Source organism: Lucilia sericata, unplaced genomic scaffold (assembly GCF_015586225.1).
Source record: "Lucilia sericata isolate MDLA Ls3-8-SP2 unplaced genomic scaffold, ASM1558622v1 Contig002194F_arrow, whole genome shotgun sequence".
NCBI lineage: Eukaryota > Metazoa > Arthropoda > Insecta > Diptera > Calliphoridae > Lucilia > Lucilia sericata.
Window position 1 is genome coordinate 39595 of NW_023996029.1, and position 25186 is coordinate 64780.

The following is a 25186-nucleotide window of genomic DNA, read 5'->3' on the forward strand; positions in this document are numbered from 1 at the left end:
TAGTTTCCAAGATAAACGGACTTATATGTTTTCACTCAAAACATCGATTTTTGTTAGGAAATAAAAGTGATCACAGATTATCTTTATTTTGGCTCTATCTCTTCTAGTTTCCAAGAAAAATGGACTTTTATGTTTTCATCCAAAACATCGATTTTTGGTGGGAAATAAAAGTGATTACAGATTATCCTTATTTTGGCTCTATCTCTTCTAGTTTCCAAGAAAAATGGACTTTTATGTTTTCATCCAAAACATCGATTTTTGATGGGAAATAAAAGTGATCACAGATTATCTTTAGTTTGGCTCTATATCTTCTAGTTTCCAAGGTAAGTGGACTTTTATGTTTTCACTCAAAACATCGATTTTTGGTGGGAAATAAAAGTGATCACAGATTATCTTTATTTTGGCTCTATCTCTTCTAGTTTCCAAGATAAATGGACTTTTATGTTTTCACTCAAAACATCGATTTTTGGTGGGAAATAAAAGTGATCACAGATTATCTTTAGTTTGGCTCTATCTCTTCTAGTTTCCAAGATAAATGGACTTTTATGTTGTCACTCAAAACATCGATTTTTGGTGAGAAATAAAAGTGATCACAGATTATCTTTATTTTGGCTCTATCTCTTCTAGTTTCCAAGATAAATGGACTTTTATGTTTTCATCCAAAACATCGATTTTTGGTGGGAAATAAAAGTGATCACAGATTATCTTTAGTTTGGCTCTATCTCTTCTAGTTTCCAAGATAAGTGGACTTTTATGTTTTCACTCAAAACATCGATTTTTGGTGGGAAATAAAAGTGATCACAGATTATCTTTAGTTTGGCTCTATCTCTTCTAGTTTCCAAGATAAATGGACTTTTATGTTTTCACTCAAAACATCGATTTTTGGTGGGAAATAAAAGTGATCACAGATTATCTTTATTTTGGCTCTATCTCTTCTAGTTTCCAAGATAAAAGGACTTTTGTGTTTTCACTCAAAAAATCGATTTTTGGTGGGAAATAGAAGTGATCACAGATTATCTTTATTTTGGCTCTATCTCTTCTAGTTTCCAAGATAAATGGACTTTTATGTTTTCACTCAAAAAATCGATTTTTGGTGGGAAATAAAAGTGATCACAGACTATCTTTATTTTGCTTCTATCTCTTCTAGATTCCAAGATAAATGGACCTTTATATTTTCACTCAAAACATCGATTTTTGGTGGGAAATAAAAGTGATCACAGATTATCTTTATTTTGCCTCTATCTCTTCTAGTTTCCAAGATAAATGGACTTTTATGTTTTCACTCAAAAAATCGAATTTTGGTGAGAAATAAAAGTGATCACAGATTATCTTTAGTTTGGCTCTATCTCTTCTAGTTTCCAAGATAAATGGACTTTTATGTTTTCACTCAAAAAGTCGATTTTTGGTGGGAAATAAAAGTGATCACAGATTATCTTTATTTTGGCTCTATCTCTTCTAGTTTCCAAGATAAATGGACTTTTATGTTTTCACTCAAAACATCGATTTTTGGTGAGAAATAAAAGTGATCACAGATTATCCTTATTTTGCCTCTATCTCTTCTATTTTTGGTGGGAAATAAAAGTGATCACAGATTAACTTTATTTTGGCTCTATCTCTTCTAGTTTCCAAGATAAATGGACTTTTATGTTTTCACTCAAAACATCGATTTTTGGTGGGAAATAAAAGTGATCACAGATTATCTTTATTTTGGCTCTATCTCTTCTAGTTTCCAAGATAAATGGACTTTTGTGTTTTCACTCAAAAAATCGATTTTTGGTGGGAAATAGAAGTGATCACAGATTATCTTTATTTTGGCTCTATCTCTTCTAGTTTCCAAGATAAATGGACTTTTATGTTTTCGCTCAAAAAATCGATTTTTGGTGGGAAATAAAAGTGATCACAGATTATCTTTATTTTGCTTCTATCTCTTCTAGATTCCAAGATAAATGGACTTTTATGTTTTCACTCAAAACATCGATTTTTGGTGGGAAATAAAAGTGATCACAGATTATCTTTATTTTGCCTCTATCTCTTCTAGTTTCCAAGATAAATGGACTTTTATGTTTTCACTCAAAAAATCGAATTTTGGTGAGAAATAAAAGTGATCACTGATTATCTTTAGTTTGGCTCTATCTCTTCTAGTTTCCAAGATAAATGGACTTTAATGTTCTCACTCAAAAAATCGATTTTTGGTGGAAAATAAAAGTGATCACAGATTATCTTTATTTTGCCTCTATCTCTTCTAGTTTCCAAGATAAATAGACTTTTATGTTTTCACTCAAAACATCGATTTTTGGTGGGAGATAAAAGTGATCACAGATTATCTTTATTTTGGCTCTATCTCTTCTAGTTTCCAAGATAAATGGACTTTTATGTTTTCACTCAAAACATCGATTTTTGGTGAGAAATAAAAGTGATCACAGATTATCTTTATTTTGCCTCTATCTCTTCTAGTTTCCAAGATAAATGGACTTTAACGTTTTCACTCAAAACATCGATTTTTGGTGGGAAATAAAAGTGATCACAGATTATCTTTATTTTGCCTCTATCTCTTCTAGTTTCCAATATAAATGGACTTTTATGTTTTCACTCAAAACATCGATTTTTGGTGAGAAATAAAAGTGACCACAGATTATCTTTATTTTGGCTCTATCTCTTCTAGTTTCCAAGATAAATGGACTTTTATGTTTTCACTCAAAACATCGATTTTTGGTGTGAAATAAAAGTGATCAGAGATTATCTATATTTTGGCTCTATCTCTTCTAGTTTCCAAGATAAATGGACTTTTATGTTTTCACTCAAAACATCGATTTTTGGTGGGAAATAAAAGTGATCACAGATTATCTTTATTTTGGCTCTATCTCTTCTAGTTTCCAAGATAAATGGACTTTTATATTTTCACTCAAAACATCGATTATTGGTGGGATATAAAACTGATCACAGATTATCTTTAGTTTGGCTCTATCTCTTCTAGTTTCCAAGATAAATGGACTTTTATGTTTTCACTCAAAAAATCGATTTTTGGTGGAAATAAAAGTGATCACAGATTATCTTTATTTTGGCTCTATCTCTTCTAGTTTCCAAGATAAATGGACTTTTATGTTTTCACTCAAAACGTAGACTTTTGGTGGGAAATAAAAGTGATCACAGATTATCTTTATTTTGGCTCTATCTCTTCTAGTTTCCAAGATAAATGGACTTTTATGTTCTCACTCAAAAAATAGATTTTTGGTGGAAATAAAAGTGATCACAGATTATCTTTAGTTTGGCTCTATCTCTTCTAGTTTCCAAGATAAATGGACTTTTATGTTTTCACTCAAAACATCGATTATTGGTGGGATATAAAACTGATCACAGATTATCTTTAGTTTGGCTCTATCTCTTCTAGTTTCCAAGATAATTGGACTTTTATGTTTTCACTCAAAAAATCGATTTTTGGATTATCTTTAGTTTGGCTCTATCTCTTCTAGTTTCCAAGATAAATGGACTTTTATGTTTTCACTCAAAACATCGATTTTAGGTGGGATATAAAAGTGATCACAGATTATCTTTAGTTTGGCTCTATCTCTTCTAGTTTCCAAGAAAAATTGACTTTTATGTTTTCATCCAAAACATCGATTTTTGGTGGGAAATAAAAGTGATCATAGATTATCTTCATTTTGGCTCTATCTCTTCTAGTTTCCAAGATAAATGGACTTTTATGCTTTCAGTCAAAACATCGATTTTTGGTGTGATATAATGATCACAGATTATCTTTATTTTGGCTCTATCTCTTCTAGTTTCCAAGATAAATGGACTTCTATGTTTTCACTCAAAACATGGACTTTTATGTTTCATCCAAAACATCGATTTTTGGTGGGAAATAAAAGTGATCACAGATTATGTTTTTACTCAAAACATCGATTTTTGGTGGGAAATAAAAGTGATCACAGATTATCTTTATTTTGGCTCTATCTCTTCTAGTTTCCAAGATAAATGGACTTTTATGTTTTCATCCAAAACATCGATTTTTGGTGGGAAATAAAAGTGATCACGGATTATCTTTATTTTGGCTCTTCTAGTTTCCAAGATAAATGGACTTTTGTGTTTTTATGTAAAATTTGACACTTGCTTTTTCTAAAAATCTTTTTTTTTTTTTTTTTGGTAAAAAACTTAAAATATTTGAAGTTCTTTTTTAAATAAAACACCATAATATTTGTTTAATTTTTTCCAACCTTAAGGTTTTATAATACGTCATTTATTTAAAGAAATTGTTATTTATCGTTTTGTTTTTTTTTTTTTGGTTTCTTAAATTATTACGTTACAATAATTTTTTTTGTTTAAATTTTATTTAGTTTCAATTTCATTTACGTTTTTTGTTGTTGTTGTTCTTATTTTATTACCATATTCATTCATTATTTTTTTTACTTTTTTTCGGAAAATTTTAATTCATATTTTTAAAAATCCACAGTTCTATCAGCAGAAGAAAATAGAAGAAGAATTGTTTATTTAATTTGTTGTTGTTGTGGTTGTTGTTGTTATGTTCTCAATACTAATATAGTTGATTTCTAATTTAATTAATTAATAATTTAATTTGTTTTATTAATATATAAAAATTTATAACATTCAACACGTTTGTTATAAATTTATTATCAATTAGTGAAATTATTGTACAATTTGAACTTAAAAATAAAATTATTATTTTTTTTTTTTTTTAATATTTTTTTTATAAGAGACAACAAATATATTTTTTATGTTTATTTAAGACAAATTATATACAAATTATTTAGAGGATTTAATTTTTATAATTTCACTATACAAAATATATTTATTATTTTTTTCTTAATTTTTTCTTTTAATTTTTTTGTAAATTAATTTTAAATTTTATAAAATTTGCTTAACATAGAATATTTTTTTTGTATTTATTATAAACAAATTATTATTAATTTCATTTGTTTTAAACAAAGGTACTGTTAATTTATGAATATTTTAATGTGTTTTGACTTTTTTTCGTTTTAGTTTTTTTTTTTTTTTTTAATTTCAAAATCTTTTAAGGTTTTGTTTGAAAAAATGTCTATGTATGTAATTTTTTCTTAAATTATATTAATTTTTCTAAATATTTCGACATTCGCTTGAGAGTTTGTTTTTATTCTTTATACACAAAACATACGTAGATCGTAGTTTATAGGGTTAATATAAAGAATTGATGAATATTGATAGATCATAATCATTATCCTTAAAAAAAATTCTTCGAAATTTAAATTTCTGTTCGAAAACTAGTTTAAATTCCAAAAATTAGCTTTATTTTCTCTTAAAAATCGATTATTTGGTAGAGAACCTTAAATTGGCGGTAAATTTTTTAAAACACGTTTAAATTGATCACATTTTCCATCCATAAATGGAGTTTTTGAAAACTTAAAAACACTGATTTTTTTTTCCCTACAAAACTTTTAAAGTACTTTTTGTCTGTATGAAAATGTACCAAAAAGTAATAATGTACAAATAACAAAATAACAGCAAATTTTTCCCTACAAAACTTTTAAAGTACTTTTTGTCTGTATGAAAATGTACCAAAAAGTAATACATAATGTACAAATAACAAAATAACAGCCGTGGGAGTGAAGTATGTTTCTCTAAACGATGGAGCAGAATCCGAATGTGACCTGCAAATTTCCCTATCACACCAAGTTTTCGAGATAACATTGAAGAACCCGATTTTTCTCGGCAAGTCACCTATATTTATTTTAATTTGTTATGTCGCCTAAATGTGCTAATAACTGATTTCAATATAAAAGTTTTACCTCTGATATATCTTGTTCCTTCCCCCCGGGGCATGTTTCCTTGATGAAAGACTCTCATCTTGGTGTATTGCAATCCCGGGGTAAAGAGGTGCTACCAGTACCTCTAGTCTCGCGGGACTGTAAACTCATTTCACTCCTCGGCTAGTCCTTGGAATGATTTGACATGGGGTCAAACCGGAGGTTCCTTCCAGATCGACGTAGTGGCTGTGGTTTAAACCCAAATTCGTGGGAAGAATGTCGAGTGCTTAACGTGAACACCTGCCTTGAAATCTATATTTCGGGATAAGTTCGGTGCTGTTGATGAGTGACAACAGATACCCCATTGAGTGACTGTGGGACTAAGCGTTGGAAATGAGTTGTTGTTAATTGTATATGATACAGGATGAATGTAGGGGTATACGGAACTCATCCGCCCGTATACCTGGATGAAAGTTATCTTATAGAAGTGATACCATTGAATTTTCCTTCATTGTCCAGGTATGTTCAGAGTAAACACTGTTCATACCAGAATTACCACAGTGTGTCACTGTAAGTAAGAACAAAGTCTGGGCTTATTTGATGGATTCGTCTAGGAGCTGTTGCCGACTCAACAGAGGCAATCACATCTGCTTGGTTGTAAACGGAAATTTACAGTTGTTTTTGCATCTCGGAAGTTAAGCTACGGACCAGCAATGGTCAAATAGCTGAAGTACTTGAGCAAAGTGCACGTATACTGGACCAGAACTTCCTTATACGTAAATTGCCACCTGCGTGTAAGAAGCACAATGGGGCGGTGGTGAGTAGCTACAAAAGCTCACCCAATGGTTGAAAAGGACGACCGTGAAATAGGCCAACATGGCAGATTTCCGTATGATCTACATTTTATGTTATCGCACAATATACGTTGCTCTTTCTGATAAGGATTCTTGTTCTCCTCTATTTCGAGTAATCCCATAGGATCTTTATCGGACGATTTGAAATTCGTCGAATTAAATTTCTGGCGTTCTCTTTCCTTTTCTAGCAAGTATATTCTCTCTTTCGTTGTCACATATTTCCAAGTGGCCTATTATAATGTAAATTTTACCTCTGGAATAGTATTCCAGAACGAGGAAGTCTCCATAATTAAGATAATCTTGTTATTTATAACAGAGGTTAAACTTTTCATTTAAAGCCAATATGTGGAGCTGGCACAACAGATTTTAAAAACAAGTTAGAAAGTATAGGCGGAAGTGGCCGACCATATGATATGATGGGGTGCTCCTAGCCCCCATCATCAATATGGTCCGGTTCCGATGAAATTTGGTGAATAGATTTGTATAATATGTATTCGTGTGGGTTTTCTTTGCATTATTAGTGTTTATAAATGAATTTTGGACAATCAAGTCATATTCTGAAGGGGACTTTGTATGAGAGCTACGGTCAAATGAGTCCTGATATTTTGCAAGGTCATCAAGGATTGTATAAAACTTAGTTGTGCTGCTTTTTATCGAGATACAAGTACATATATTTAACATAATTATTAGCTCTAAAAGTCCTTTTCTCAGGGTTCTGTTGTATGGGGTCTAGGTGAAATATTGGATCGATTTTTACCATTTTCAATAAGCTTCGTCTTTAGGCCAAAAGCTTATGTGCTAAATTTAATAATTATCTTGGTAATTGAGACCTGTACCTTGCGCATAAGCTTTACATGGACAGCCAGTCAGACGGATGGATGGACATGGCTTAATCCACTCAAAAAATGATCGCTCGATTGCCATCCCGCCATAAAGTGGGTATAAGACGAATATTTTTGAGCGTTATAAACATCAGCACAAACCCTATATACCCTCCCCACTAAAGTGATGGTATAATAAAGTTTTATGTTAAAACTTTTTCTAAAACCATATAAAATTGCTTCTTGATTAAAATTAAGAAAAACGAAAGTTTTGTTTAAGCCAAAAAGTTCTTAGAACCATAGAAAAATAAATAGAACTGAAACTGAGAATAAGAAATATTACTCTCTCACATGTACAGGTTCTGTGTGAATTTAATACAATTGTATGAGTATTTTTATTTTTGTTTACATAAAATAACAAAAATATGAAAGTACAAAATGTATCCGAATACATCATACCCTACCACATTGCGAGTAAGTAGCAATAAGTTATTTAGTATTTTTTAATGTAGAAGTTATATTCAAGAGATTGATGTTTGCTTAATTAATGAATGTACTACTCATTATAACAATATATAGTCAAAATTTCGTATATATAAAATTTGTTGAGTCGAATTTTATAAATACCTTATTCTTGTATAGCATGTACCGCTTACAAAAAAGTTCAATAGGCTAATTTATGGGCGGATTACATGATTACATCGACGCAGGTGTTACAAACTTTAAGACGTAAACAAAATACCGTTCCCATTAGTGTGGTGTAGGGTGTATTTTGACTGCATTTGGGCTGCTTTGAAATTAAAAATAATCGTTCATATCAAGCGTTAATTTTAGCATTAGCACAATTCCTTTGGCAAAATAGCCCCTGCTGCTGCAATAAACACTGCTAAAAGTTATGTTTTCCCATAAAATTATTGAAAACATTTTCAGAAAAAAAAAACAAATTTTTCAATCGTTTTTATTTTTTAATATTATTTTCAAGTGTCAATATTGACTCAACCCAGCAACCACAAAGAGTTTATTTAAAATTAAAAATAATTTTTAATGAAGATCTTTCTTACATTGGTCAACTGATATTGAATAAAAATGGCTAATTCAAACCATTATTTCATAAAATATCGAAATATAATATCAAACAAAAATATAAAAACTTTTTAAACGAAAGAGTTTGTGTTTGTTGGGTTACATATTTTTCAACTAATACATTCTCACGACTTAGGTTTTTGACAGCAGACTTAGGTTTTGTCATACTCAGTTTCAGTTCTATGTATACCTTTTCTATGCTTAGAACTTTAATATTCCGATCTTAGCAACATTCATCATTTCTTTTCTTTTCTTTTTTTCTTTATTCCAATTCATACATTTTATTCTATATTTTATTATTAATACGATTTTTTACTGCTAATTGTGTTTTTAATTTAAACGATTAATTTTGATTTTTAAATCAAAACTTAATCTTTTTTTACTTATTTCCTTAAATACATTAAAAATTCTCACAGTTGTTTTTAGTTGTTCGTATTTTTTTAAGTATTTTTTTGTTGATAAAGCAAAAAAAAAGCTTATTCAAAATTTTAAATAATTTTTAAATAAAAAAAATTAATTAACTAAATAATAAAAAAAGCTTAGCTTTATACCAATTTCATTTAAATGTTTTCAAATTTATTTTATGTTAAAAATTAAATAAAGAAATACATTGCTTAAATTCTATGGACGTAACTCCGGGATGGGAAAGTGCAAAAAGTGCGTTACATTTTCTTCTTTTTTCTGTTATAATTTAATTATTTTTTTTTTTTGTATTTTTGAAAAAAGTGCTTAAATTTATTATAACAAAAAAAAAAATTTAACTAAATTATAAATAATTTTACTTTGTTTATAATTATTTCCTTGCTTTTTAATGAACGGAAATGTTTACAGAAATAAATTATTTGATTTTTGTGTTTTTGGCGAATTAATTGTGGTTTTCTTACAACAGTGGGAAAAAGAAATATACACGCCTGGTACTAAATTGACACCAAATTTTCAATAACATCCGTTGTCAAAGTATATATGTACATACGTACGACAATACTATGTAATGTTGACAACGCAACGTTGTTGAAATCTAAATTTTATACACATCTGTTGTCTAAAAAGTAACAAACGTGGTAAAATCGGATTGTTTGTATAATATTTAGATTTCGACAACGTTGCGTTGTCAACATTACATTGTGTTGTCGTACGTATGTATACATATACTTTGACAACAGATGTTATTGAAAATTTGTTGTCAATTTGGTACCAGGCGTGTATATTTCTTTTTCCCTCTGTTTACAAATTTTCGTTATGAAGAAAATTTTGAAAAACTTTTAAGGAAATTATTTATTTATTTATTATTATTAAGTTTATTGTTATATCAAGGTGCCAAGTATTATATGTTTTTATCTAAATTTTTGTAATAATTTTAGAACTGTTTGTTTATTAAAGTTTTGTGTGTAAGTGCTGCGCAAAAAGTTGTTTAAATTTTGTTTTAAATAATTTTAAGTTTTCTTAGTTTGTTTCTATTTTTAGTTAATCACAGCATAATTTTAAGTTTAAAAAAAATTATTTTATTATTTTTTTTTTATATTCTTGTGTGTTTTGTTGTGTATTACCTTTTATATTCTCTTGCTGTTTCGTTATGTTTCTAATACTTATACAACCATTTTTCTCTGCTTCAAAATTTCTATTATTGGCCTAAAACTTTCTCAAAATGATATCAAATTTATAAACTTCCAAATAAAATTCAAAATTCTTAAAATATCTACTTCTTTTTCGCTTCTAAGGAAGTTGTTTTTATGTCCAGAAATCTTTACATCCTTTTCCCCTAAAGTGCAGTTTATAAATTAAAAACCTAAATACACAAAAAATAAAAAAATTCTTCATTTTATTAGCTTTACTTTAGTCTATAAACCAATTCACAATCAATATCATTTCATATCATTCACAATAACAGTTAAATTTTGAAAATTAAATTCAAATTTGCCTCTATTTAGTTTATTTTTAATTTAAATTTGTATTTACTAATTGCTCTACTATTTATTATTTTAATAATTTTTTCTTAATTTAATTAATTTTTTACTACTTTTGCTCAAACCAAAATTTAAAATATTGAGTTTCTTTAAATTATTTATTATTATTTTTTTTTTTTCATTTTTCTGTAATAAAATGTTTAATTTTTTGTTGTTATTTCCCTACTAACTGTATCTTTATTTTATTTGAAACAAAAAATATTTTTAAAATTTGTTTTTTTATATTTAAATTATTTTGATTTTAGTTTAAAAATTTTGTTTGTTTTTCTTCGGGTTTTTTTAAATTTATTTTAGGTTTCTGTGTTTTTTTTTTGATTTTTTTTTAATAATAATTTTTGTGTTATTTTCTATTTTTTTATAAATTTATATTTTGCATATGTAAATTGTTATTTTTAATTAGTGTCTGCTTATTTATTTTTAATATTTTATTTATTATTTCTTAATAATTTTCTTGATGATAATGGTGGTGTTGTTTATATTTATTTTTTTTTTTTTTATCCGGCCCTGTTGCTGTTTTTATTAATCTGTCCCTGTTCTATGTGTGAAAAGTTTATAGAAAATATTTTGTTGAAAAAAAGCAAATTATAGTTAATAAACAATTAAAACTTAATAACTCAGACATATTTTTGAAAAGGACTCTCAGAACACCAGTAATGGGAGCCATTTTTAAAATCGTTCATAACTTCCATTTCCAATCCCATCAGATATTGTGAATCTTTATAGAAACATTTTAGTTAAGTCCGACTGTCCCTTAATTGTAATCGATATTCGGAAAGACCTTGAGATCCTATAGACCCCAACATTGCTTGAATGTTCTTGTCATATTTTCGAGTATCTTTATAGCAGAAATCACCAAATTCTTTACACAAAGATATATGTTATCAATAGACCTCAACTACCATGAGTTATCTAAATAAGTCGGATACATTATTCTTTATGCGATATGTATGTATGCATGTATATCAAGAGAAGGGTATTTTCTAATTAAAAGAACCAAAGGCCAAACTATAGTCTAAACAATAGTTAACTATAGACTAAAATCTAGACCTGACAATAGTCTAAACTTTAGTCTGAATTACGGACCAGACATTAGTTTAAACTGAAATATAGATTCAAATATAACCTGCACTTTTGGCCAGACTCTAGTCTGAATAATGAACGAGAAGACTAAAGTGTAAGTTATAAGCTGAATTTTAGACCTGAACATTGCTAGAACTATAGGTCAGACTATAGTCTCAACTCTGAACCAAAAAATTTAGTTTGAACTATAGATAGCACTTAAGACCATAGTATATATCAGACAATAGTCTAAACTATAGCCTGAACTATAGAGCAGACTATAGTCCTAACTATAGACTAGATCATAGTCTGAACTGTACACATATTATTGTCCCAAATATGTGTCTAGTTTGACTTATATACACCACTTTAGCGCTGACTCTGGTCTGAACTATTAACCAAACTATAGTATGAAGTATAGACTAGACAAAAGTCTTAACTATAGACTAGAAAATATTCTGAACTATGGAACAATCTATAAACCATTCCATAGCCTGAACTATATACCAAACTATAGTCTGAACTATAGACTGTCTATAGCTGGAATTATAGATTAGGAAATAGTCTAAACTATAGGCCAGACTAGAGTCTGAATCATTCCCTAAGTATAGAATAGAAAGTAGTCTGAAATATAGAATACAGCCTATACTGTAGACCAGGATATAGTGTAAACTATAAACAATTTTATAGTCAGAACTATATACCAGACTATAGAATGTAGTCTGAACCATAGATCATTCCTCATTTTGAACTATAGAATATAACTAGACTGACCATAGCCGAAACTAAAGACCAGACAATAGTCTAAACTATAGACCAGACTATATATAGTCAGTAGTGGATCATAGATCATTCCGAATGTATATAATAGAATGTAGTCTGACCTATTGACTAGTCTGTAGTGTAGACCAGGTTAGTGTAAACTATAAACAATTTCGGACTCAGAACTATATATCAGACTATAATCTGAACCATAGATCATTCCTCATTCTGAACTATAAAATAAGTCAGACCATATTATATGCTATAGACCAGTCCACAATTTGAACTATAGATCAGACTATAACCTGAACTATAGACAAAATTAGAGTCTGAACAATAGTTCAGACTATATTCTGAACTTGGAACATACTATAGTCAGAACTATAGACAATACTCTATTCCAAATTGTTGACATGTCTCTAGTCTCACTTATAGACATCACTCTAGCACAGAGTCTAGTGTGAACTATAGACCAGAAAAAGTCTGAACTACAGAGCAGACTATAGTCTGAACAATATACCATACTCTGGACTGAACTATATTCTAAACTGTAAACCAGACTATAGTCTGTACTTTAAACCAGATTCTAGTATGAACTGATTATTCTATTCCTAACAGTATTCTTTAGAATAGAATGTAGTCTCAACTATAGAATATGGAATACCAGAGTATAGAGTATGAACTGTAGATCAGACTACTTGAATAAAATGGCAAATGGAGCAGATTCGCCTTTAATGTATATCTATAGAGTTTCCGAAACAAGGACGTTTGTTAGTGTAATAGCTTCAATAACACTATGCGACAAAAAGAAATATCTGGGAAGTGATACTATTTTTCTGAAAGGCAAATTAAAAAAACTGATTCCTGTTCTACTCAGATCGACCTTTAAGAAAAATCGTGCCACTTCCCAGATATTTCAATTTTCGTTTATTTTGTCTCACTGTGTAATATTTCTTTAATAGATTTTTTTTGGAAATAAACAAAATATGTCTTTTTTTAATTCACACCTTCTGTTCCAGTTAAATTAAAACAAATCATATGCAAAATAAAGAAAACAAACACAAATAAAAACATATGTTAAAAATTGTTTTTCATTTTATTATTAATCACTTAAAAATTCTTCTTTTTAAATTCATGTTATTTAAAAAATAATAATTATTAATTATCATACAATCTTTCTTTTTTTTCTTTCTATATCACTAATTGCATAAACTATAATCAAATGATAACACACGTATAATTAAAAATAATAATAATATTAATATTATTAAAAATAAACAAATTAAAATAAAAATAATAAATGAATTTAAATTTCAAAGCAAAAAAAAAAGTTAAACTTTCTTTTTTTATATAAATTGCAAATAAGTATTATACAAATATAGGAAAAAAAATGTGAAAACTATTACAGGGTAAATAAAAAGTAAATGGACAAATTGATTAAAAACTAATATAAAAAACAGCTACCGATAGGAAAAGTAAATTTTTTATAGAACCTTAGTAATAGAAATTTTGAAATTTAAATGACTTTAAATAATGTGTCCATTTACTTTCTAAACATGTTGTAATAGTATTTCATTTAGAAATTAATTTAACAAAAATATTTATTTTTTGTTAGTTTTTTTTTTAAATATTTTAAAGTTTAGTTTATATAAAAAATATTTATATGGTAAAAAATACATATTTTGCTTGCAATTATATTAATTAAATTTTACTATAATACAAAATTTGTTTATTAAAAAAAAACTAAAAAGAGATATAAATTTAATTATTGGCAAACATTAGTCCGAGAAAAAAATAATAAATTTTTTAAACAAAACAATAAATGTGTTTATTAAAGTGGTCAAAAATAATAATACATTGCAAAAGAAATAAAAACAATTAGTTTTTAGTATAAAAAAAATTATAATTTTTTTATATAAATAGTAAATAATAGTATTTTCCTTTCATTTAACTAATTAAATAAAAATAAGAGGGGAAGGAAAAAAATAGTCATAAATCTAATTATGAGTGCATCAACAAAACTTTTTGTCTCTGAGTCTTAATTGTTTGTTTTTGATCTATAAAATACTTTTTTTTTTAATTTTTGCTGTGGTATAGGGTTTTTAAACTATGTTTTTTATATGAGGGCAGCAGCATTTTTATAGGAGGTAGGAATTTCATTTCATTGAAGGATTTTAAATATTACAGAAGCCTACAATCTGAACTTTAGACTTAATAGGTTGAACTATAAACTTGACTATAGTTTGGACAAAATACCCGACCATACACTGAAGTATTGATCGGACAGTAGTCTAAACCCTGGAACAGATTATAGCTTATAGTCTAGGATCCAGACAAGATTCTAGTCTGAACTAGCAAAATTGTATACCACTCTGAAATATACCCAAGACTCTATTCCAACTTTAATCTGGACTACAGACTAAACTATAATCTAAATTATAGACTAGACTCGAGTCTGAATTATAGATTAGATTCCAGTCTGAACTAAAGATCAGATTATAGAATTCAAGATATGTAGTACGAACTATCGGTCAGGCTATAGTTTAAACTATGGGGATGAATGATTCTGATCTATATACCAGACTACAGTCTAAACTATACACCCGCCTCTAGTCAGTACTTTAGACCAGTCTATAGTTTAAACTATACTCTAGTCCAATCTGTAGTAATATCTTTAATCTGACTTATATATGTACATCAGTCTGAACTACAGAGCAGACTCTTATATGAACTATTAAGCAGACTATAGTCTGAACTATAGACCAGACTTTAGTCTGAACTATAGACCAGACTATAGTCTGAACTATAGACATGACTATAGACTATAGTCTGAACTATAGACCAGACTATAGTCTGAACTATAGACATGACTATAGACTATAGTCTGAACTATAGACCAGACTATAGTCTGAACTACAGACCAGACTATAATCTGAACTATAGAGCAGACTATAGTTTGAACTATAGACCAGACTATAGTCTGAACTATAGACCAGACTATAGTTTGAACTATAGACAAGACTATAGATTATAGTCTGAACTATATACATGACTATAGACTATAGTCTGAACTATAGACCAGACTATTGTCTGAACTACAGACCAGACTATAATCTGAACTATAGACCAGACCATAATCTGAACTATAGACCAGACCATAGTCTGAACTATAGACCAGACCATAGTCTGAACTATAGACCAGACTATAGTCTGAACTATAGACCAGACTATAGTCTGAACTATAGACCAGACTATAGTCTGAACTATAGACCAGACTATAGTCTGAACTATAGACCAGACTATAGTCTGAACTATAGACCAGACTATAGTCTGAACTATAGACCAGACTATAGTCTGAACTATAGACCAGACTATAGTCTGAACTATAGACCAGACTATAGTCTGAACTATAGACCAGACTATAGTCTGCACTATAGACCAGACTATAGTCTGAACTATAGACCAGACTATAGTCTGAACTATAGCCCAGACTATAGTCTGAACTATAGACAAGACTACAGTATAGACAAGACTATAGTCTGAACTATAGACCAGACTATAGTCTGAACTATAGCCCAGACTATAGTCTAAACTATGGATCAGACTATAGTCTGAACTATAGACCAGACTATAGTTATAGAGCAGACAATATTCTGTACCATGCTAGTAGAGTCTGATGTATAGGCCAGACGCTAGACTGTATTTTAGAACAGTATATAATTTGAACTATAAACTATAGACAATACTCTAGACTGAACTATAGATCAGACTCTAGTCTGAACTATAGAGCAGACTCTAGTCTGAACTATAGAGCAGACTCTAGTCTGAACTATAGAGCAGACTCTAGTCTGAACTATAGAGCAGACACTAGTCTGAACTATAAACCATACTATAGTCTGAACTATAGAGCAGACTCTTATCTGATCTATAGAGCAAACTATAGTCTGAACTATAGACCAGACTATATATATATATAACTATAGATCAAACTATAGACCAGACTATAGTCTGAGCTATAGACCAAACTATAGATCAGACTATAGTCTGAAGTATAAACCAGACTATAGTCTGAGTTATAGACCAGACTATAGAAGATATTCTGAACTATAAAGTAGACTATAAACTATAGTCTGAACTATAGACCAGATTCTAGTGTGACCCAAATACTAGACTCTATCAGAACAGTATTCAATTATTATTTATAAATTCCTTTCCTGCTCAAAAAAATCGCTACTTCCCTCAAATGGTCCAAATGATAACTCTGCCATTTATAAAATGTTTCTAACTTTCTTGAAAGTGCTTTAAAATAGTAGCTGCTTCGATTAGTGAGTAAATTTTCAATATTTTTTTTCTATCTTTTAAATTTCTAAATGTTTAAAAAGTGGTGTTTGTATTTTTAACGTATTTAATTTATTTTGTTATGGTTTTTTTTCGCTTGAGGTTTTTAATTTATTTTGATGTTTAGGTTTTTGTTTTCAACGTTTAAATCGTATTTGTGTTTTTAAGGTAATTCCTTATTTTGTTGTTGGTGCTTACGCTCATCAAGGACCTGAGGACCTGGAGGCACGTGTTTAATTCTTGTTTTAATTTAAAACTACTTTAATTGTTGTTCGACTATGTTTTGTTGTTGTTTTGTTTTAGATAAAAGTTTTTTTCATTCGAATTTTTTTTGGCGTTTTTTTATTTATCAATTTAAATTTAATTTTGTTTTCTTTTTTAATTATTTTTAAATTTTAGTTAAACTAGTTAATTTTATAATTAAATTTAGTTACTTAAATTTATTTAATTTTTTAATAATTTTTTAAACATTTTATTTTTTGTTTCGTTTTAAATCAATTTAGTTTTAATTTATTTTAGTTTTGTTTTAATCATTCTTTGTCTGTTTCTTAATTTTAAGTTTTATTAAAGATTTTTTTTAGATTAAAAATTATAAATTTTATTTAAAAATTATATAAACACAAAGAAAAATTAGCAATAATTGTGGAAACTATTTATAATATTTTGTTTTTTAAGAAAAATACTTTAAAAAAATAATATAAAATTATTATTTTTTTTTTGTGTGTGTGTGTGGTTGTAGTTTAATGTTTTACATTTAAAAATTAAATTATATAGTGTGTGTGTTTCTTGTTGGGTTTTTAATGTTAATATATCATTTTATGGCTGTTTTTGTTGTTGTTGTCGTAGTAGTTTATGTTGTTTTAGTTAATCTTGTTGTAATAGTATTTAAATGTTACTGCTAACAGTAGAAACGTACACCATCCACTGATAGGACTTGCTTTAATTTTCATTTACTCTGTCTATTGGGCTCCGGATACAAATGCACACCTTCAACCGTAAATATGGAGGTTTCTAAAAAGAGAAAATAAGAGAATAATATTAACTAGATCGGGAATTGTTTTCAATATAAGGAATCTCAAAGTTCTTAAAAATTTTCTCGTTTTAGAACTTATTCCAGAAAAGTTCACAGAAAGTTTAATTATGATCAAGTTAAAGATTTTCAATTGAACATTATTTGTAGCCAGAATTAAACTAGAACTAAACTAGAAATGAACTAGAAATGAACTAGTACTAAACTAGAACTGAACTAGAACTGAACTAGAAATGAACTAGTACTAAACTAGAACTGAACTAGAACTGAACTAGAACTGAACTAGAACTGAACTAGAACTGAACTAGAACTGAACTAGAACTGAACTAGAACTGAACTAGAACTGTACTAGAACTGAACTAGAACTGAACTAGAACTAGAACTGAACTAGAACTGAACTAGAACTGAACTAGCACTGAACTAGAACTGAACTAGAACTGAACTTGAACTGAACTAGAACTGAACTAGAACTGAACTAGAACTGAACTAGAACTGAACTAGAACTGAACTAGAACTGAACTAGAACTGAACTAGAACTGAACTAGAACTGAACTAGAACTGAACTAGAACTGAACTAGAACTGAACTAGAACTGAACTAGAACTGAACTAGAACTGAACTAGAACTGAACTAGAACTGAACTAGAACTGAACTAGAACTGAACTAGAACTGAACTAGAACTGAACTACAACTGAACTAGAACTGAACTACAACTGAACTAGAACTGAACTAGAACTGAACTAGAACTGAACTAGAACTGAACTAGAACTGAACAAGAACTGAACTAGAACTGAACTAGAACTGAACTAGAACTGAACTAGAACTGAACTAGAAATGTACTAAAACTGAACTAGAACTGAACTAGAACAGAACTAGAACGGAACTAGAACTGAACTAGAACTGAACTAGAACTGAACTAGAACTGAACTAGAACTGAACTAGAACTGAACTAGAACTGAACTAGAACTGAACTAGAACTGAACTAGAACTGAATTAGAACTGAACTAGAACTGAACTAGAACTGAACTAGAACTGAACTAGAACTGAACTAGAACTGAACTAGAACTGAACTAGAACTGAACTAGAACTGAACTAGAACTGAACTAGAACTAGAACTGAACTAGAACTGAACTAGAACTGAACTAGAACTGAACTAGAACTGAACTAGAACTGAACTAGAACTGAACTAGAACAGAACTAGAACGGAACTAGAACTGAACTAGAACTTAACTGATTATTAACTGAAATAGTTTTCCACATTTTTAGTCATAAACGTATAATTCTTTTTATAATTTTTAAATTAAATAATAAATTTAAGTTCAGTTTTTTTTAATTTACATAAATGTTTTAATAAACAATTATAAATTTTCATAGAATTTATTTTTAATTGAAAATTAAAATAAACATTATGTCTACAAACAGCTTATGGGAGATAATCATTTTAGCCACAAAAACCACTTTTGACTAAATTACAAAAAAAAATAAACGTAGAGGGAAAAAAGCCCAAAAAAGCAAATAATACTGTTTACATTAAATAATTATTTCGATTAAAATAAGCTATGGCAAAATTTCAAATAAAACTGTTTTAATTAAAAAATCTATAATTAATTATCACTTTGTGAATGAAGCAAAGGAGCCAAGTCAGTAAAACATTTATAAAATGTTTAAAATTTTGTAAAATTTAATAAAAAGATTTAATTATTTATAGCAATATCGAAAAAAAAACTATAAAAACCTATCGGTAGAAACCACAAATAACTACAATTGTATGTTGGAGTTAAAACCATTAGAAGGACAGACAGATTTGCACTTATATTTACACTCATGCAAAACCACAAAATTTATATGTTTACATTCGATTGGAGGGGATTCGACATTGATTAGGGGCTTTAGGGTGGCAGTGGTTAGTAAAAAAAAAAATAAATCGTGTGCATAACATTTGGACTGGTAAATATTGTATAGAAAAATACGGGTAGTTTGTTATTTGTTGGGTAAATAGAAAATAAAGGTTTTTTGCAAATACTTTTGGAATGTTGATGATAATACATATTATTAAATTATAAATTAATAAAAAGAGGTGCTGCTCCCAAGACAATGAAGTTCCAAAATGTTGCCATAAACAGGGAGCCTTCTTAATTCTGAAATTACATTACTCACTTACAATGAAAACACAGGAAATTCAATTTCCATTTCACTGAATTTAATTTAAACTCAATTAGTGATGATACATTCACGATACATACAGTAAAACAAGTAACAGGAGTAGAATAGCAAGTAATGGCTAGTAATACTAACTACTACACCTACAACTGATACAAAATGTTCAAGGGACTCTTACAGCACTAATTGAATACAATAGTAGCAGCCATTTTAATTTTGGCATCCAATTTCAGGAAAAAATTAGGTAAATATTTGTTTAAAAAAAAACAGCTAAAAAGTACATACAGTGTAATTTTTCTCTCTGTACACAAAAACAAAACTTCTGATTTACAACAAAAAAAATGTTTACTTTGCAAGCAATAGTAATAATAATACCATTACAAATCCATTCAACAATAATTGAAGGACTTTGTGCAATTTTAGTTGAATGCATTCAACTCCCTTTTAAATGTCCATAATGAAAGTGGTTTGTGCAAACAAATAATATTATTACAGTTGTTTGGCATTTGGATTTAGTGTTTTTAATAAAAGTTAATCAAATGTTTTAACAAAATTCAATAAATTAAGCCACTTGAAAATAAATCAACTGCATAAATTTGCTTTATTTGTTTTGATATAAAATTAATTGTTTACATAATTTTATATTTTGTAAAATATTAGTAGCTACTATTTAAACGATTTAAATTTTAAACAATAAAATATTTTATTTAGTTCTAAATCTGATTATTATGAAAATAAATGATTTAAATATTTTAATATAAATTCATAGAAAACTTTGCAAATACTTTATTGCATTATTTTCACAGTTTATTACACCACAAATACATACATATTTTAATTTTACAAACTTTAATAATTCATTGAAAAATTGCTTATTATAGTCAAATTATTAAAAATTATTTTGCGAATTAAATTTTGTTAGATTTCTTTGTATGAACTAAAACTGAACTAGAACTGAACTAGAACAGAACTAGAACTGAACTAGAACTGAACTAGAACTGAACTAGAACTGAACTAGAACTGAACTAGAACTGAACTAGAACTGAACTAGAACTGAACTAGAACTGAACTAGAACTGAACTAGAACTGAACTAGAACTGAACTAGAACTGAACTAGAACTGAACTAGAACTGAACTAGAACTGAACTAGAACTGAACTAGAACTGAACTAGAACTTAACTGGAACTGAACTAGAACTGAACTAGAACTGAACTAGAACTGAACTAGAACTGAACTAGAACTGAACTAGAACTGAACTAGAACTGAACTAGAACTGAACTAGAACTGAACTAGAACTGAACTAGAACTGAACTAGAACTGAACTAGAACTGAACTAGAACTGAACTAGAACTGAACTAGAACTGAACTAGAACTGAACTAGAACTGAACTAGAACTGAACTAGAACTGAACTAGAACTGAACTAGAACTGAACTAGAACTGAACTAGAACTGAACTAGAACTGAACTAGAACTGAACTAGAACTAACTAGAACTGACTAGAACTGAACTAGAACTGAACTAAACTGAACTAGAACTGAACTAGAACTAGAACTGAACTAGAACTGAACTAGAACTGACCTTAGAACTGAACTAGAACTGAACAGAACTGAACTAGAACCTGAACTAGAACTGAACTAGAAATGAACTAGAACTGAACTAGAACTGAACTAGACACTGAACTAGAACTGAACTAGAACTGAACTAGAACTGAACTAGAACTGAACTAGAACTGAACTAGAACTGAACTTAGAACTGAACTAGAACTGAACTAGAACTGAACTAGAACTGAACTCGAACTGAACTAGAACTGAACAGAACTGAACTAGAACTGAACTAGAACTGAACTAGAACTGAACTAGAACGAACTAGAACTGAACTAGAACTGAACTAGAACTGAACTAGAACTGACTAGAACTGAACTAGAACTGAAATAGAACTGAACTAGAACTGAAACTCGAATGAACTAGAACTGAACTAGAAACGAACTAGAACTGAACTAGAACTGAACTGAACTGAACTAGACTGAATAGAACTGAACTAGAACTGAACTAGAACTGAACTAGAAAACGAACTAGAACTGAACTAGAACGAACTAGCACTGAACTAGAACTGAAACTAGAACTGAACTAGACTGAACTAGAACTGAACTGAACTAGAACTGAACTAGAACTGAACTAGAACTGAACTAGAACTGAACTAGAACTGAACTAGAACTGAACTAGAACTGAACTAGAACAGAACTAGAACTGAACTAGAACTGAACTAGAACTGAACTAGAACTGAACTAGAACTTAACTGGAACTGAACTAGAACTAATGTCCAACTTTGACCCCCTCTAAGTCCGGTAGTTCTTGGCCGATAGAGGCGAAGATTTGTTTCTGGTCTATTATCCAACAATGCTAACCACTTGACACGAAATTGCCCATATGTATATATAACGGGACTAAATATTTCGCATGCATTTTATTTCCTTCTGTTACTCTTCTTTAATGTTATCAAATCGTTTCTATTTGCATTTAAGAGTTAATGAGTTTTCAGTACCAGGAGATGACTAGCGATTTAATGAAAGATACATATTGCAACATGTGTACTTTTGGCGCTGCTTTTAATGATGTGGATGATTATCATCTGATACAGATACTGACGGTGTAATAAAAATTATCAAATATGTATAATGTTGAGGCGAAACAAAATGCTCATACGAACGATACGATACTCATGTGTTTTTGCAATAATTGAAGGTTAGATAAGTGGTTTAGCGCAAAATCCCATAAAAAGATTTTCGAAATAATTAACATGCAGGAAATACGAATAGTAGCAACATTTTGAACATTTAAGCAGAACAAACAACAGCAGCAGTTTGATTTGTGTTCTAATGAGTAAAATTTTAATGTTTTAGAAAATTATTTTTTAGGTCATTTGTTAATGAGCTAAATAGTAGAGTATGAATGAGTCGGGTTGGGTATATAAAGTTTTTGGGAATTTTAAGAATATTTAGTTGATTTTAATTGTTATGTATGCGAGGATGTGAATTATTTTTTGGGTTTTTGTAAAGCGAGCAGTTGCAGTTAATGCAAGTGTTAATGTTACAAAATCATTAACAGTAATTTGTAGTAATAAATTTAGACCAACAACTGGGATGTGTTAAGTCTATTTTATTATAGAGACTATAAATTAATTTACAGTAATGTTAAATATAATTACTGCTCATTACAAAGTAAGCCATAAATTAAGTATTTGTTTTATTTTAACTGAACGATTTTAAATTAATTGTTGTTTAAATACTTTGTAATTATCATCGCCTTGTGAAATTTTAATTAAAATTGTTGGTGACACCGGAAAAATTTACATAAACTTTTTGTTTTGATTTAAAGTTTTATTAATAAAAACTTTCTGCAATTGTTGTGAATTTTTTGTACATTTAAAATTTCATTTTGACAATTGTTTTGTTTAAATCAACAGCAAGACAAACAAAAAAGTTTTCTTTTCTATTATAAAAAATTGTCATGTTAATAGCAATGTAACGAAATTATGTTCAGTAAAAGTACCTGACGAATTCGTAAAACAAAAATATTTAATTAAAAAAATAAACCTTTTGAAACCCTAACAAAAAAGTAAAGGTATCAAACTACAAAACTCCATTGTCTCTTTAGTAAACATTTTTTATATTTTTAATATATATAGTACATATACATATATTTTTTTCTTGTATTTCAGGAATTATATTGCTGCAATAAAATCTCAATAGTCTTACCATCAGGCAATTCATATAATTTTTTTGGTAATTGGGCAAAATATGAATGATGTAACGCCTCTTCTGCACCTATTCTTTTGTCAGGATTTAATTGGAGGAACGCATTCGCTATCGTTTCACCTTCAACAATGTCATATAATCTAGGAAAATTGTGACCTAATTTGCGAGGACGATAAAAACCTGGAAAAATAAGAAAGAGAAAATGATTTTAATGAATATGTTGAGGTTCAAAAGTCGAAGGGGTTACAACTAATTATATCAATTTGTAAAACACTTGATTTAGCATCTATAGACAGAACTACAAATAGATTAATAGGCAGATCTATTAATAGATCTATAGATAGACCTATAGGTAGGTTTATAGATAGATGTATAGATAGATAGATAGATAGATAGTAGATAGATAGATAGATAGATAGATAGATAGATCGATAGATAGATAGATAGATAGATAGATCGTAGTCGATAGATAGATCGATAGATAGGATAGCTAGATTAGATAGATAGACGATAGATAGATAGATAGAAGAAGATAGATAGATAGATAGATCGGATCGATAGCTAGATAGATAGATAGATATGATAGATAGATAGATAGATAGATAGATAGATAGATAGATAGTAAGATAGATAGATAGATAGATAGATAGATAGATAGATAGTAGATAGATAGATAGATAGATAGATAGATAGATAGATAGTGCTAGATAGATAATAGTAGATGATAGATAGATAGATAGATAGATTAGTAGATAGATAGATAGATAGATAGATAGATAGATAGAGAAAGATAGAAAGATAGATAGATAGAAGATAGATAGATAGATATATTTTTATCTTTTGATTCGATAGATAGATAGATAGTAGATAGATAGATCGATAGATAGATAGATAGATAGATAGCTAGATAAGATAGATAGATAGATAGATAGATAGATAGATAGATAGATAGATAGATAGATAGATAGATAGATAGATAGATAGATAGATAGATAGATAGATAGATAGATAGATAGATAGATAGATAGATAGATAGATAGATAGATAGATAGATAGATAGATAGATAGATAGATAGATAGATAGATAGATAGATAGATAGATAGATAGATAGATAGATAGATAGATAGATAGATAGATAGATAGATAGATAGATAGATAGATAGATAGATAGATAGATAGATAGATAGATAGATAGATAGATAGATAGATAGATAGATAGATAGATAGATAGATAGATAGATAGATAGATAGATAGATAGATAGATAGATAGATAGATAGATAGATAGATAGATAGATAGATAGATAGATAGATAGATAGATAGATAGATAGATAGATAGATAGATAGATAGATAGATAGATAGATAGATAGATAGATAGATAGATAGATAGATAGATAGATAGATAGATAGATAGATAGATAGATAGATAGATAGATAGATAGATAGATAGATAGATAGATAGATAGATAGATAGATAGATAGATAGATAGATAGATAGATAGATAGATAGATAGATAGATAGATAGATAGATAGATAGATAGATAGATAGATAGATAGATAGATAGATAGATAGATAGATAGATAGATGATAGATAGATAGATAGATAGATAGATAGATAGA

At 28.6% G+C, this 25186-nt stretch overlaps 1 long non-coding RNA gene across 1 annotated transcript; it reads right to left on the reverse strand.

Moving 5' to 3' along the window:
• Nucleotides 1-17408: 17408 nt before the first annotated feature.
• Nucleotides 17409-23763, reverse strand: LOC119613563. Its single transcript, XR_005232242.1, has 2 exons — nucleotides 23563-23763; nucleotides 17409-17630 (listed from the first exon to the last, which is right to left on the reverse strand). It is a non-coding gene; the product is annotated as an uncharacterized LOC119613563 (long non-coding RNA).
• Nucleotides 23764-25186: the final 1423 nt, after the last annotated feature.